The sequence below is a fragment of the Oncorhynchus gorbuscha genome, linkage group LG08, assembly GCF_021184085.1.
Source record: "Oncorhynchus gorbuscha isolate QuinsamMale2020 ecotype Even-year linkage group LG08, OgorEven_v1.0, whole genome shotgun sequence".
In the NCBI taxonomy this organism is placed as follows: Eukaryota; Metazoa; Chordata; class Actinopteri; order Salmoniformes; family Salmonidae; genus Oncorhynchus; species Oncorhynchus gorbuscha.
In genome coordinates this window covers 14,347,873-14,364,549 of record NC_060180.1, presented here as the reverse complement: position 1 = coordinate 14,364,549, position 16,677 = coordinate 14,347,873, and positions in this window count along the sequence as shown.

Sequence of the window (16,677 nt, the reverse complement as noted above, 5' to 3'; positions counted from 1 at the left end):
GTCTTGAGGCAAATTAATGTAGTCTATCTGGCAGGAATCCTATATTACAGCAATTGGTAAACCATGCTCCATGGAGTTTGTGAGGTGCTGTGTATTGAAACGCAATACATTTGTTTGATTATTTGTTTTTTTTTAACTAAACAATTACAATCATTTCTAATTTAAATGAGCATTCACATTGCCAAATCTTTTCCCAGTCCATTTCATGCACCATATCTAGAATCATAATTTGTCATGATTGCACATGAAAGAGTTTTGTAATCATTTTTACGATAGTGTTACAGAGGATTTGCAATGGTTCACTGAAATGTTTCTACATGATTGATTAAACACTAATAACCATTTGATACTTTGGAGATCATACCGTACACATCACTAAGGACTAAACATGGTCCGCACACACAGTCTCTAGGCTCTTTCAAAAATATGTATATTCTAGTTTTACCAATGACCTGCCACCGGCATTAAACAAAGCCTGTGTGTCCATGTTTGCTGATGATTCAAACATATATGTGCCAGAAAGCACAGCTAATGAAGTCACTGAAACTCTCAACAAGGAGTTGCAGTCAGTTTTGGAATGGGTGACCAGTAATAAACATCTCTAAAGTCCATTGAATTTGGTACAAATCATTCCCTAAGCTGTAGACCTCACTTGAATCTGGTAATGAATGGTGTGGCTGTTGAACAAGTTGAGGAGACTAAATAACTTGGTGTTACCTTAGATAGGTCAAAACATATAGATTCAATGGTTGTAAAGTTTGTCCATAATAAAGAAATGCTCTGCTTTTTTGACATACAACTATACCCCACCAGACATGCCACCTGGGGTCTTTTCACAGTCCCAAAATCCAGAACAAATTTTAAAAAGTGTACAATATTATTTTGAGCCATTATGGCATGGAACTCACATCTCATATTACTCAAATGAACAGCAGACCTGTTTAAAAAACAGATAAAGCAACATCTCACGGCACAACGCCTCTCCCATGTTTGACTTAGATATTTTGTGGGTATGTATTGATACTGTATGTTATTTTGTCCTTTTATTAATGCTCTGTATTATGTCATGTTTCATGTTGTGTGTGAACCCAAGGAAGAGTAGCTGGCGCATCCTCAAAAATGTATACAGCTGCACCATCGAGAGCATCTTGACTGGCTGCATCACCGCTTGGTATGGAAAATGCACCGCCCTTGAATGCAAAGCGCAACAGTGGGTGGTGTGGACAGCCCAGTACATCACTGGGGTTGATATCCCTGCCATACAGGACCTCTATATCAGGCTGTGTCAGAGGAAGGCACAAAAAATTGCAAAGGACTCAAGCCACCAAAGCTATAGACTGTTCACTCTGCTACCGTCCAGAAAACCGTACATGAACATCGGATCCCGGAATAACAGGTTCCGAGACAGCTTCAACCCCCAAGGCATAAGACTGCTAAATAGCCAGACTGCTAGTTAATTAACTGGTTACCCAAACTGTCAACACTGATTCTACCTACGCACACTCACTAGACTATATATATACACACCATATACAGACTCACACACACTGCATTGATACACGTTCACATACACTACATATGCACACACACACACACACATAAAACACACACGCACACCGACACAACACAAAAACACATTCACACACGCACACTTTCACCCTCATAATGTTTTCCTGCTGTTACTCTGTTCTTCATTTTTGTAACAGCGTTCGTCTGTTGAATGAGGAGCGGACCAAAATGCGGCGTGGTGGTAACTCATGTTCTTTAATGAAAAATGAACGATACATGAAATAACTTAATATACAAAACAACAAACGAAACGTGAAAACCTATACAGCCTATCTTGTGACAACAAACACAGAGACAGGAACAATCACCCACAAACACACAGTGAAACCCAGGCTACCTAAATATGGTTCCCGATCAGAGACAACGAGAATCACCTGACTCCCAATCCCAATACCTACTAAACCCCAATACAAAAACACACCACAAAATAACCCATGACACACCCTGGCCTGACCAAATAAAGAAAGAAAACACAAAATAGTAAGACCAAGGCGTGACAGAACCTCCCCCCCAAGGTGCAGACTCCCGGCCACACACCTAAACCCATAAGTGAGGGTCCGGGTGGGCGTCTGTCCACGGTGGCGGCTCCGGCTCGGGACGTGGACCCCACTCCAACCAAGTCTTAGTCCCCCTGTAACGCGTCCTTTGATTGGCGAACCTCGCCGCCGACCTTGGCCTAATAACCCTCACCAAGGACCCCACTGGACTGAGGGGCCTCTCGGGACTAAGGTAGAAGCTCGGGACTGAGGGGAAGCTCGGGACTGAGAGGAAGCTCAGCACTGAGAAGAATCTCAGGCAGGTAGTTGGCTCCGGCACATCCTGGCTGGCTGGCGGATCTGGAAGAGTCTGGTTGACTGGCAGATCTGGAAGAGTCTGGTTGACTGGCAGATCTGGAAGAGTCTGGTTGACTGGCAGATCTGGAAGAGTCTGGCTGACTGGCAGATCTGGCTGTTCCATGTAGACTGACAGCTCTGGCTGCTCCATGCAGACTGGCAGCCCTGGCTGCTCCATGCAGACTGGCAGCCCTGGCTGCTTCATGCAGACTGACAGCCCTGGCTGCACAATGAAGACTGACAGCCCTGGCTGCACCATGCAGACTGACAGCTCTGGCTGCTCCATGCAGACTGACAGCTCTGGCTGCTCCATGCAGGCTGGCAGCTCTGGCTGCTCCATGCAGGCTGGCAGCTCAGGCTGCTCCATGCAGGCTGACAGCTCAGGCTGCTCCATGCAGGCTGGCAGCTCTGGCAGTGCTGTACATGCTCTCCGGCAGCGCAGGAGAGGAGGAAAGCTCTGGCTGCGCTAAACAAGCGGGAGACTCCGGCAGCGCAGGAGACGAGGAAAGTGCTGGCTGTGCTGAACAGGCGGGAGGCTCCGACAGCGCTAGAGAGAAGGAAGGCTCTGGCTGCGCTAAACAGGTGGGATACTCCGGCAGCGCAGGAGAGGAGGAAAGCGCTGGCTGCGCTGAACAGCGGGAGGCTCCGGCGGCGCTAAACAGGTGGGAGACTCCGACAGCACTGGAGAGGAGAAAGGCTCTGGCTGCGCTGAACAGGCGAGGCGCACTGAAGGCCTGGTGCGTGGTGGTGGAACTGGTGGTACTTTACAGAGGACACACACAGGAAGCCTGGTGCGGGGAGCTGCCACCAGAGGACTGGTGTGTGGAGGTGGCACTGGATAGACCGGACCGTGCAGGCGCACTGGAGCTCTTGAGCACCGAGCCTGCCCAACCTTACCTGGCTCGATGCCCACTCTAGCCCGGCCAATACGAAGAGCTGGTATGTACCGCACCGGGCTATGCACCCGCACTGGAGACACCGTGTGCTCCATAGCATAACACGGTGCCTGCCCGGTCTCTTTAGCCCCCCGGTAAGCACAGGAAGTTTGTGCAGGTCTCCTACCTGGCGTAGCCATACTCCCTGTGAGCCCCTCCCCAATACATTTTTGGGGCTGACTCTCAGGCTTCCATCCGCGTCGCCGTGCTGCCTCTTCATACCAGCGTCTCTCCTCTTTCTCCGCCTCCAGTTCTTCTTTGGGGCGTCGATATTCACCAGGCTGTGCCCAAGGTCCTTTTACGTCCAATATCTCCTCCCAAGTCCAGAAGTCCTGTGATCGCTGCTCCTCATGATAAACAGGGGGAGTTGGCTCAGGTCTGAACCCTGACTCTTCCACACTCTCCCTGAGCCACCCCCCAATACATTTTTGGGGCTGACTTTCAGGCTTCCTTGCCAACCGTGTTCCCTCGTATCGTCGGCTCCTCTCTCCGGCTGCCTCTGCTCTCCTAAGTGCCTCCACCTGTTCCCATGGGAGGCGATCTCTTCCAGCCAGTATCTCCTCCCAAGTGTAACAACCCTTGCCATCCAAAACGTCTTCCCATGTCCAGTCCTCCTTTCGCTGCTTCTGCTGTCGCTGCCTGTCACCACGCTGCTTGGTCCGGGTGAGGTGGGTGATTCTGTAACGGTGTTTGTCTGTTGAAAGAGGAGCGGACCAAAATGCGGCATGGTGGTTACTCATGTTCTTTAATGAAAAATGAACGATATATGAAATAACTTAATATACAAAACAAAAAACGAAACGTGAAAACCCAAAATACTAAGACCAAGGCGTGACAATTTTACCCTTACTATTATCTATCCTGATGCCTAGTCACTTTACCCTTCCTTCATGTACATATCTACCTCAAATACCTTGTATCTCTGCACAATGATCTGGTACTGGTACTCCCTGTGTATAGCTCCATTCTTGTGTATTTTATTTGAATCCTCTTGTGTTACTCTGCATCGTTGGGAAGGGCTTGTCTACACCCGTTGTACTCGGTGCATGTGACAAATACACAGGTACGGTATTGTTAAAGACCCAAAACCTACCTAGTATTTGACTTTATTCTATTCTTCTTGACAACCAGAATGGAGGAAGAAAGGCTTACACAATCGTCTACTGTCTAACATTTCACTGAAGCATGCTTTAGTTTTTCATCTCCCGAAGTGAGTGAAGCGTCCCCAAAGGGACCACTCTGCCTGGCCCTATCTGGATATCATATCAGGGAAATCCCAGTGCTTTCCCTCTTCTCCTGTAATCCATTGCCTGCTGAGATTCTAGAGTTGTCTCCAATGTTCTAGAAACCTATTAATCACCCACTGCCAGAGTCCTGTTTAAATATGCTGCCTCTCAGACACAGATATGCTAGTTTGCTATATAGGCCCTGAAGGACCATAATGATTATACTTGGCTCATATTATTTATCAACGTCAGTTCAACGAGGCAGGCAAAAACGTGATAGGCCATCATTTGTGGTATAGAATGTCAGACTTTGTCTCGTCAGAAGGAGTACAAACTGCTATCCTGGGAGATGAGGACCAGCTTTGAACATTACATGTTAGTTGTCCTTTAAGTGAATCTGTGGAGTACCAGGTGGAAGAGACTGAAAACTCATAAAAAGCAATAGATGAGAGGCAAATAGCTAGCTTCTCCCTAACACTAAATGGCAATTGTATCTAAATTAATGTATTCACACAGGGTCTAAGCAGCACGACAAACAATACATACAGTATAAAGAGAATTCTTTCTGCAAAATTGTCCTCGAGGCACAGTAGACAGAGGCTGAAATAATGGATAAATCCAGATATTCTTGATGAAACGTATCAATTGATGCCCCCATTCAAGTGTGATTACCCCAAACCCTTTCCAGAGTACAACACAGACACTTGAACCTCTTCTCCTGGAGGGAAGGTTTCCAACTGGTTCCCCAAGATCTATTTTTAATTTACTGACAGCTGGACTAATAATAAACTCAATTACACAGTAACTGCCTTCTAATGGACTTGCACAGCGCTCCTTGTGGCTTTAACCTGTTTATGTTTAGGTGGGAGGTTGCCAAAGCAAACATACTATGCTTTATCGCACTGGGATTCAATAAAAAAAACAAAGCTGCTGCTTGCCGACATGCTAAAATGGAAATGGTCACTATTAAAAGGATCTAAATAACTTAACCATGCGACTATTTTAACAGTTATTCCTGTGTCCTCTGTAATATGCATGAAGGAGTTGGTATTCAAGTCTCTTGCATTTATAAACAAGGTGCAATACTCTTCATCATAATGCATTAACTTTCAATAGCATTTATAAAATACCAAGGCCCTCTTTACTTGACACCCAGCGTCACAACACGTTATGACACAAATCTATATCAATACATGTTGAAATAATCGACTAACTCCAAGCCAACTATTCATTTATCATAAATGTTATCAATAAATGTTATCAATAAATGTTGATCATAAATGTTGTCAATGCAAATGACTATTTGCATTGACACCCCATCCAATAACAAATGTGCTTAGCTCAACAGTTCTCCACACTGTACCTACCTCACCACACACTGACAGTCAACTACACAGATGGCCACCATTTTCATAATAATACTCCCACAACCCCTCAACTTCTCTACACCCACATTTCATTGGCCCTCTACAGGGTCCAGGGCTAGGGAGCCCCCATCACTCACAGGCAGAAGGGGGTTGAGATGAGATGTCTGAAAACCACTCTACATCACAGACTGAATTAGTACACGATTGATGCTGGGCCAGACTGGGGGATGCTCTGTGCTCCCTGACCCTGTTGAACTACCCTCTTATTTCACCCAGGCTGACAGAGCAGAGGCTGGGGGCACCGCTTAAGCTGTCACTCACTACCTACTTGCTGTTGATGTGTTCAACCTGAAAAACCTTGTAAGTGTGAAACTGCGGAACACCTTGTGATGACAATACATCTTTAGATATCGGGCACATGGCATTTCAGAAGAATTTGGAAAAATGTATTGTTGAGTGTAACTGTTGAAAATTCTACCTTAAATTCGAAGGGAGTTTGAGGTCAACCTTAATGTTCATCATACTTGGTTGCAACTTCACAACACCTCAGAGTTCTTATTTTACAGTAATCAGAGATACTTAATTAATTAAGCTTAGGCCATCAATCAGCCAGGAGCAGGATCCCATCAATCAATCTTTAATATGCAGTACATATCTATTATCTGTCATTTATAGCATTCAGTGGATTATAGATAGTTCCCAAAATTCCTTGCCTCCTCTGATTACTCAGGGCTACAGCATCAGATGAATATACTGTTTGACTTAATCAAGAGGAAATTCATATCCTACCACAGAGCTAACAGGATTCAAGGAGAGTTGATCTTTGAAATCTCTTGACTGATGGGATATGTTAGAAATTATCTTATTACTAAATCAAACTGTTAGTCGTCTATTTATCAATTGAATATAATGACTCAATATATATTAATTTGAGGGTAATTGATGGTTTTGGAATATAGGACATTAAAGGAACAGCAGACTTCCTTTGACTGTTTGTGTTGTTGATGGTCAAACCAGTACCCAGATAGTTTTATTAACTAAGCATATCCAGAAGGATTATTATGTGAGGGTAGAAAAATAATCTCCCTCGCCCTGAAAACATCGATGCAGTATAATGAAACTGAAGTTATTTCTGCCGTTTATCCCAAAACTCTATTCATTCCCTAATTATTTTCCCCATAGGAATGGCTGAACGGACCAGAGGTAACTCATTCTCAGTTTTTAGGACTACAAGCTGGCGAGCTCTATAACCCAAGCTAAGTAATATAATAAGCTATTATCTGCTGTTATCTCTTTCACTCTGGACATGACCTGGTTCTCTTGCCCTGTTCATTACAGTATGCTTTTAAATGGTAGTAAATGTTTATTGTCTGTAAATTCTCTGGCCCATCTGCAATATGTATCCAGAATAATTGCCAAATGTATGAGTTTATGCTACTCTGCTCAAATGAGTCAAGGACACTTTTGCATGATCAATGTGAAATGCACAGCACATGCATCACTTCTTGTGTTTCTGCGAGTGCTTTTCTTTAATGAGGAGGAGGAAAAGTGACTCAACAATCTTTCAAAATGGCCGCCGACAGTAACACTGTTTTGCAATTCAGAAGGACTGTTTTGAGATAAAGGCACTATATTTGTCACAGATCTAGATTTATGTAGAGAAAGAGAGATAAATCTAGCTATGTAGCATATCTGACTCCATAGCTAGGTTGTTTACACTGTCATAGCCAACTGTCATTTCATTCAATAGCACTCAGGCACTAACAGTCTGCTGGAACCCCCTCTATAGGTGATATCTATGTAGTAGAGGTCCCACGACACTCCCAGAGGACATATCTAACTTTGTGCATATCTCAAGAGATACCTGGATTCAAATGCTTCAATGTGTGCCCTGTATCCCACACTGTCTTGGTCAAATGCAGATGTGCAGATATATCCATATTTTGCCACTATAACAAAAAACTACATATATATATTTTTGAATTAGATCAAAATAACTGTTCAAAGCATACATTTTTAAATATATGCTGATTTTGTGGAATTTAAACCATTTAAATGTGTTAGGAAAGGTTAATAAAATAAAACGTGTTATTGCTTGACAGTGTCTCTTTGCAATCATTACCAATTTTTGGAGTTAAAAATAACCGCAGTTGGTGCTAAAAATGACGTTTTAAATACATTATATGTTGGCGCTTTTAAATATATTATATGTTGCCGTTTTTAGGAACTATAATGCTCTATTATTGGCCACTTTGACCATGTTTTTTCTTTTGTTTGTTCTTTTTGGTTTGCTGTACCTCCTGTCAAGCATAATTGCAGAAATTGCAGCAGTGCTTTGTGCTTTTAGAAGGAAAGTGCTCTCCGCTCCCTGGTGCATTAGCTGTCACCATCCACCATGTCAAGCTCATAATATATAACATAGCACTGGCACTGAATAAGACCCTAACACCTGGCCTCTAATGCTAGTTTACGGAAACCCCTCCATGAGGAAATGTTCTTTATAGAACATATAAACTGTGCAGTGCAGTTTGCATTAAATAACCTGAAATTGAACAGCTCCAGCAAACATTTCCTTAAGAAATCAACCCTGTGAAAAGGAATAGGGTTGATTTGTTCTGCCAAATCAAGCTGCAAAATAATAACCATACTCCCCTCAACAGAGTTTTCAGGCTGCCAAACTCCCCTTGACACCAAACATTACCAATAATTAAAGCAAGGTAAGAATCCTGACAGTGAGAATTGATTGATCAAATCAAATCAAACTTTATTTGTCACATGTGCCGAATACAAAAAGTGTAGACTTTTCCATGAAATACTTACTTACAAGCCCTTAACCAACAAGAAGAGTTAAGAAAATATTTACAGGTTACATGAGGTCATTTGTACAGGTCGGGGTGAAGTGACTATGCATAGATAATAAACAATGAGTAGCAGCAGTATACAAAAGGGAGGGGAGGGGGGCGGGGGTCAATGACGATTGTATTAATTGTTCAGCAGTCTCATGGCTTGAGGGTAGACGCTATTGAGGAGCCTCTTGGTCTTAGATTTAGTGCTCCGGTACTGCTTGCCATGCGGTAGCAGAGAAAACAGTCTAGAACTTGGGTGACTGGAGTCTCTGAAAATTGTATGGGCTTTCCTCTGACACCGCTTATTATATAGGTCCTGGATGGCAGGAAGCTTGGCCCCAGTTATGTACTGGGCCATTTGCACTACCCTCTGTAACGCCTTACGTTCAGATGCCGAGCAGTTGCCATACCAGGTGGTGATGCAACCGGTCAGGATGCTCTCAATGGTGCAGCTGTAGAAACTTTTGAGGACCTGGGGACCTATGCCAAATCTTTTCAGTCTCCATAGGGGGAAAAGGTTTTGTTGTGCCCTCTTCACGACTGTCTTGGTATGTTCGGACCATGATAGTTCGATGGTGATGTGGATACCAAGGAACTTGAAACTTCCGACCCGCTCTACTAGAGCCCTGTTGATGTTAATGGGAGCCTGTTCGGCCCGCCTTTTCCTGTAGTCCACGATCAACTCCTTAGTCTTGTTTACATTGAAGGAGAGGTTGTGGTCCTGGCACCACACTGCCAGTTCTATGACCTACTCCCTATAGGCTATCTCATCGTTGTCGGTGATCAGGCCTACCATTGTTGTGTCATCAACAAACTTAATGATGCTGTTGGAGTTGTGTTTGGCCACGTAATCGTGGGTGAACAGGGATTACAGGAGGGGACTAAGTACACACCGCTCAGGGGCCCCAGTGTTAAGGATCAGCGTGGCAGATGTGTTGTTACCTACTCTTACCACCTGGGGGTGGCTCGTCAGGATCCAGTTGCAGAGGGAGGTGTTTAGTCCCAAAGACCTTAGCTTAGTGATGAGCTTGGTGGGTTCTATGGTGTTGAAAGCTGAGCTGTAGTCAACAAACAGTATTCTCACATATGTGTTCCTTTTGTCCAGGTGAGAAAGGGCAGTGTGGAGTGCGATTGAGATTGCATCACCTGTGGATCTGTTGTGGCGGTATGCAAATTGGAGTGGGTCTAGGGTGTCCGGGAGGATGTTGTTGATGTGAGCCATGACCAGCCTTTCAAAGCACTTCATGGCTACCGACGTGAGTGCCACGGGGCAGTAGTCATTTAGGTAGGTTGACTTTGCTTATGGTGGTCTACTTGAAACATGTAGGTATTACAGACTCTGTCAGAGAGAGGTTGAAAATGTCAGTGAAGACACTTTTCAGTTGGTTCGCGTATGCTTTGAGTACATGTCCTGGTAATCGGTCTGGCTTCTGGTTGGGATATGTTTCTGGTTGGGATATGTACGTACAGTCACTGTGGGGACGACGTCGTCGATGCACTTATTGATGAAGCCGATGACTGAGGTGGTGTACTCCTCAATGTCATTGGATGAATCCCAGGAAACATATTCCAGTCTGTGGTAGCAAAACAGTCCTGTAGTGAAGCATCCGCGTCATCTGACCACTTCTGTATTGAGCGAGTCATGAGTACCTCCTGCTTTAGTTTTTGCTTGTAAGCAGAAATCAGGAGGATAGAATTATGGTCAGATTTGCCAAATGGAGGGCGGGGGAGAGCTTAGTATGCATCTCTGTGTGTGGAGTAAAGGTGATCTAGGATTCATTTGTTTTCTCTCTCTGGTTGTACATGTGACATGCTGGTCAAAATTTGGTAAAACTGATTTAAGTTTGCCTGCATTAAAGTCCCCGGCCACTAAGAGCACCGCTTCTAGGTGAGCATTTTCTTTTTTGATTATGGCCTTATAGAGTTGGTTGAGAGCGGTCTTAGTGCCAGCTTCATTCTGTGGTGGTAAATAGACAGCTAGGACAAATATAGAAGAGAACTCTATTGGTAGATAGTGTTGTCTACAGCTTATCATAAGGTACAGGCGAGCAATATCTCAAGACTTCTTTAAAACCTCTTTGGGCTAGAGGGCGGTATTTTCACGTCCGGATGAAAAGCGTGCCCAAAGTAAACTGCCTGTTTCTCAGGCCCAAAAGCTAGTATATGCATATAATTAGATTTAGATTGAGAACAATCTAAAGTTTCCAAAACTGTTAAAATCATGTCTGTGAGTATAACAGAACTTATTTGGCAGGCAAAACCCCGAGGACAAACCATCCAGGATTAATTTTTTGAGATGACTGTGTTTTCAATAGTTTTCTATGGGATAATAGATTTATGAGGCATCTGGTTGCAGTTCCTATGGCTTCCACTAGATGTCAACAGTCTTTAGAAATTGGTTGATGTTTTTCCTTTGAGAAATGAAGAAGTAGCCCTTTCCTTTCTGGGAGTTGAGCCAAGTGGACTGTTTTGTTTGGGGCACGTGACCTGAAGCTCGCTCCACTTTCATTTTATCCGCTATTTAACACAGTTAATCCCGTCTTAAATTTGATTGATTATTTATGTTTTAAAATACCTAAAGTTGGATTAGGAAAGTTGTTTGAAATGTTTGGACCAAGTTTGCAGGTAACATATTAGATCATTTGTAGTCATGTTGGGCGAGTTGGAACCGGTGTTTTTCTGAATCAAACGCGCCAAATATATTGACATTTTGGGGATATAACGACGGAATTAATCGAACAAAATCATTATTTGTGATGTTACTGGGACATATTGGAGTGCCAACAGAAGATCTTCAAAGGTAAGGCATGAATTATATCGTTTTGTGTTGCGCATGGCGACTTGAAATATGATTGTCATGTGTTTGTATGATGGGGTGCAGTCTTCAGATAATAGCATGGATTAACAAGAAGTTTAGCTTCATTTTGGTATATTGCACTTGTGATTTTATGAAAGTAAAATATTTCTAATAATTTCATTTGAATTTGGCGCACTGCCATTTCACCGGATGTTGTCAAATCGATCCTGCTAACGGGATTTGATCCATAACAGGTTTTAATATTAGACATTGCACACCAGTTGTTATTGACAAATAAACACACACCCCCACCCCAGTCTTACCAGTAGCGTCTCTGTCCTGCCGGTGCATGGAAAATCCCGCTAGCTCTATATTGTCCTTATCTTCGTTCAGCCACGTCTCGGTGAAACAAGATGTTACAGTATTTAATGTCCCGTTGATAGGATAATCTTAATCGTAGGTCATCAATTTTATTATCCAATGATTGCACGTTAGCAAGAAGAACATTTACATTTACATTTAAGTCATTTAGCAGACGCTCTTATCCAGAGCGACTTACAAATTGGTGCATTCACCTTATGACATCCAGTGGAACAGTCACTTTACAATAGTGCATCTAAATCTTAAAGGGGGGGGTGAGAGGGATTACTTATCCTATCCTAGGTATTCCTTAAAGTGGTGGGGTTTCAGGTGTCTCCGGAAGGTGGTGATTGACTCCGCTGTCCTGGCGTCGTGAGGGAGTTTGTTCCACCATTGGGGGGCCAGAGCAGCGAACAGTTTTGACTGGGCTGAGCGGGAGCTGTACTTCCTCAGTGGTAGGGAGGCGAGCAGGCCAGAGGTGGATGAACGCAGTGCCCTTGTTTGGGTGTAGGGCCTGATCAGAGCCTGGAGGTACTGAGGTGCCGTTCCCCTCACAGCTCCGTAGGCAAGCACCATGGTCTTGTAGCGGATGCGAACTTCAACTGGAAGCCAGTGGAGAGAGCGGAGGAGCGGGGTGACGTGAGAGAACTTGGGAAGGTTGAACACCAGACGGGCTGCGGCGTTCTGGATGAGTTGTAGGGGTTTAATGGCACAGGCAGGGAGCCCAGCCAACAGCAAGTTGCAGTAATCCAGACGGGAGATGACAAGTGTCTGGATTAGGACCTGCGCCGCTTCCTGTGTGAGGCAGGGTCGTACTCTGCGGATGTTGTAGAGCATGAACCTACAGGAACGGGCCACCGCCTTGATGTTAGTTGAGAACGACAGGGTGTTGTCCAGGATCACGCCAAGGTTCTTAGCGCTCTGGGAGGAGGACACAATGGAGTTGTCAACCGTGATGGCGAGATCATGGAACGGGCAGTCCTTCCCCGGGAGGAAGAGCAGCTCCGTCTTGCCGAGGTTCAGCTTGAGGTGGTGATCCGTCATCCACACTGATATGTCTGCCAGACATGCAGAGATGCGATTCGCCACCTGGTCATCAGAAGGGGGAAAGGAGAAGATTAATTGTGTGTCGTCTGCATAGCAATGATAGGAGAGACCATGTGAGGTTATGACAGAGCCAAGTGACTTGGTGTATAGCGAGAATAAGAGAGGGCCTAGAACAGAGCCCTGGGGGACACCAGTGGTGAGAGCGCGTGGTGAGGAGACAGATTCTCGCCACGCCACCTGGTAGGAGCGACCTGTCAGGTAGGACGCAATCCAAGCGTGGGCCGCGCCGGAGATGCCCAACTCGGAGAGGGTGGAGAGGAGGATCTGATGGTTCACAGTATCGAAGGCAGCCGATAGATCTAGAAGGATGAGAGCAGAGGAGAGAGAGTTGAGAGAGTGCGGAGCGCCTCCGTGATACAGAGGAGAGCAGTCTCAGTTGAATGACTAGTCTTGAAACCTGACTGATATGGATCAAGAAGGTCATTCAGAGAGAGATAGCGGGAGAGCTGGCTAAGGACGGCACGTTCAAGAGTTTTGGAGAGAAAAGAAAGAAGGGATACTGGTCTGTAGTTGTTGACATCGGAGGGATCGAGTGTAGGTTTTTTCAGAAGGGTTGCAACTCTCGCTCTCTTGAAGACGGAAGGGACGTAGCCAGCGGTCAGGGATCAGTTGATGAGCGAGGTGAGGTAAGGGAGAAGGTCTCCGGAAATGGTCTGGAGAAGAGAGGAGGGGATAGGGTCAAGCGGGCAGGTTGTTGGGCGGCCGGCCGTCACAAGACGCAAGATTTCATCTGGAGAGAGAGGGGAGAAAGAGGTCAGAGCACAGGGTAGGGCAGTGTGAGCAGAACCAGCGGTGTCGTTTGACTTAGCAAACGAGGATCGGATGTCGTCGACCTTCTTTTCAAAATGGTTGACGAAGTCATCTGCAGAAAGGGAGGAGGGGGGGTAGTGGGAGGAGGATTCAGGAGGGAGGAGAAGGTGGCAAAGAGCTTCCTAGGGTTAGAGGCAGATGCTTGGAATTTAGAGTGGTAGAAAGTGGCTTTAGCAGCAGAGACAGAGGAGGAAAATGTAGAGAGGAGGGAGTGAAAGGATCCCAGGTCCGCAGGGAGGCGAGTTTTCCTCCATTTCCGCTCGGCTGCCCGGAGCCCTGTTCTGTGAGCTCGCAATGAGTCATCGAGCCACGGAGCGGGAGGGGAGGACCGAGCCGGCCTGGAGGATAGGGGACATAGAGAGTCAAAGGATGCAGAGAGGGAGGAGAGGAGGGTTGAGGAGGCAGAATCAGGAGATAGGTTGGAGAAGGTTTGAGCAGAGGGAAGAGATGATAGGATGGAAGAGGAGAGAGTAGCGGGGGAGAGAGAGCGAAGGTTGGGACGGCGCGATACCATCCGAGTAGGGGCAGTGTGGGAGGTGTTGGATGAGAGCGAGAGGGAAAAGGATACAAGGTAGTGGTCGGAGACTTGGAGGGGAGTTGCAATGAGGTTAGTGGAAGAACAGCATCTAGTAAAGATGAGGTTGAGCGTATTACCTGCCTTGTGAGTAGGGGGGGAAGGTGAGAGGGTGAGGTCAAAAGAGGAGAGGAGTGGAAAGAAGGAGGCAGAGAGGAATGAGTCAAAGGTAGACGTGGGGAGGTTAAAGTCGCCCAGAACTGTGAGAGGTGAGCCGTCCTCAGGAAAGGAGCTTATCAAGGCATCAAGCTCATTGATGAACACTCCGAGGGAACCTGGAGGGCGATAAATGATAAGGATGTTAAGCTTGAAAGGGCTGGTAACTGTGACAGCATGGAATTCAAAGGAGGTGATAGACAGATGGGTAAGGGGAGAAAGAGAGAATGACCACTTGGGAGAGATGAGGATCCCGGTGCCACCACCCCGCTGACCAGAAGCTCTCGGGGTGTGCGAGAACACGTGGGCGGACGAAGAGAGAGCAGTAGGAGTAGCAGTGTGGTCTGTGGTGATCCATGTTTCCGTCAGTGCCAAGAAGTCGAGGGACTGGAGGGAGGCATAGGCTGAGATGAACTCTGCCTTGTTGGCCGCAGATCGGCAGTTCCAGAGGCTACCGGAGACCTGGAACTCCACGTGGGTCGTGCGCGCTGGGACCACCAGATTAGGGTGGCCGCGGCCACGCGGTGTGGAGCGTTTGTATGGTCTGTGCAGAGAGGAGAGAACAGGGATAGACAGACACATAGTTGACAGGCTACAGAAGAGGCTACGCTAATGCAAAGGAGATTGGAATGACAAGTGGACTACACGTCTCGAATGTTCAGAAAGTTAAGCTTACGTAGCAAGAATCTTATTGACTAAAATGATTAAAATGATACAGTACTGCTGAAGTAGGCTAGCTGGCAGTGGCTGCGTTGTTGACACTACACTAATCAAGTCGTTCCGTTGAGTGTAATAGTTTCGACAGTGCTGCTATTCGGGGGCTAGCTGGCTAGCTAGCAGTGTTGATTACGTTACGTTGCGTTAAAAGAACGACAATAGCTGGCTAGCTAACCTAGAAAATCGCTCTAGACTACACAATTATCTTTGATACAAAGACGGCTATGTAGCTAGCTACGATCAAACAAATCAAACCGTTGTACTGTAATGAAATGAAATGAAAATGTGATACTACCTGTGAATGCGACCGGGTTGTTGAGTTCTATTCAGAAGACGTTGGCTAGCTGTTGGCTAGCTAGCAGAGTCTCCTACGTTAAGGACGACAAATAGCTGGCTAGCTAACCTCGGTAAATTAAGATAATCACTCTAAGACTACACACTCTAAACTACACAATTATCTTGGATACGAAGACAGCAAAGACAGCTATGTAGCTAGCTAACACTACACTAATCAAGTCGTTCAGTTGAGTGTAATAGTTTCTACAGTGCAGCTAATCGGTGGACGTTAGCTAGCTGGCGAGCTGGCTAGCTGCTGGGCAGAGCAGTGAAGACTACGTTAGTGTCATGTTTGTCATTTATTATCATGTCTTGTCCCTGTGCTCCCCATTCTATTCGTTTCCCTCTGCTGGTCTTATTTGGTTCTTTCCCTCCTTCTATCCCTCTCTCTCCCCCTCCCTCTCTCACTCTCTCGCTCTCTCTTCTCTCTATCGTTCCGTTCCTGCTCCCAGCTGTTCCTATTCCCCTAATCATCATTTAGTCTTCCCACACCTGTTCCCGATCCTTTCCCCTGATTAGAGTCCCTATTTATTCCTTTGTGTTCCGTTCCTGTCCCGTCGGTTCCTTGTTTAGTATTCACCATGCTGTGATTGCGTTTCGCCCTGTCCTGTCGTGTTTTTGCTGTGATTGTGTATCGCCCTGTCCTGTCGTGTTTTTTGCCTTCATCAGATGCTGCGTGTGAGCAGGTGTCTCTGTCTACTACGGCCTGCGCCTACCCGAAGCGACCTGCAGTCTGTGGCCGCTTCTCCAGTTATTCCCCTCTACAGACTAGAGGATTTCTGTTATTCCCTGTTTGGACTTAAATAAACTCTGTTTCTGTTAAGTCGCTTTTGGGTCCTCTTTCACCTGCATGACAGAAGGAACCGACCAAGGAATGGACCCAGCGACTTCAGACGCTCGTTACACTGCCGTCGAGATCCAAGGAGCCATGCTCGGCAGACACGAGCAGGAATTGTCTGCTGCTCGCCATGCCGTGGAGAACCTGGCCGCTCAGGTTTCCGACCTCTCTGGACAGTTCCAGAGTCTAGTCTCGTGCCACCTGTT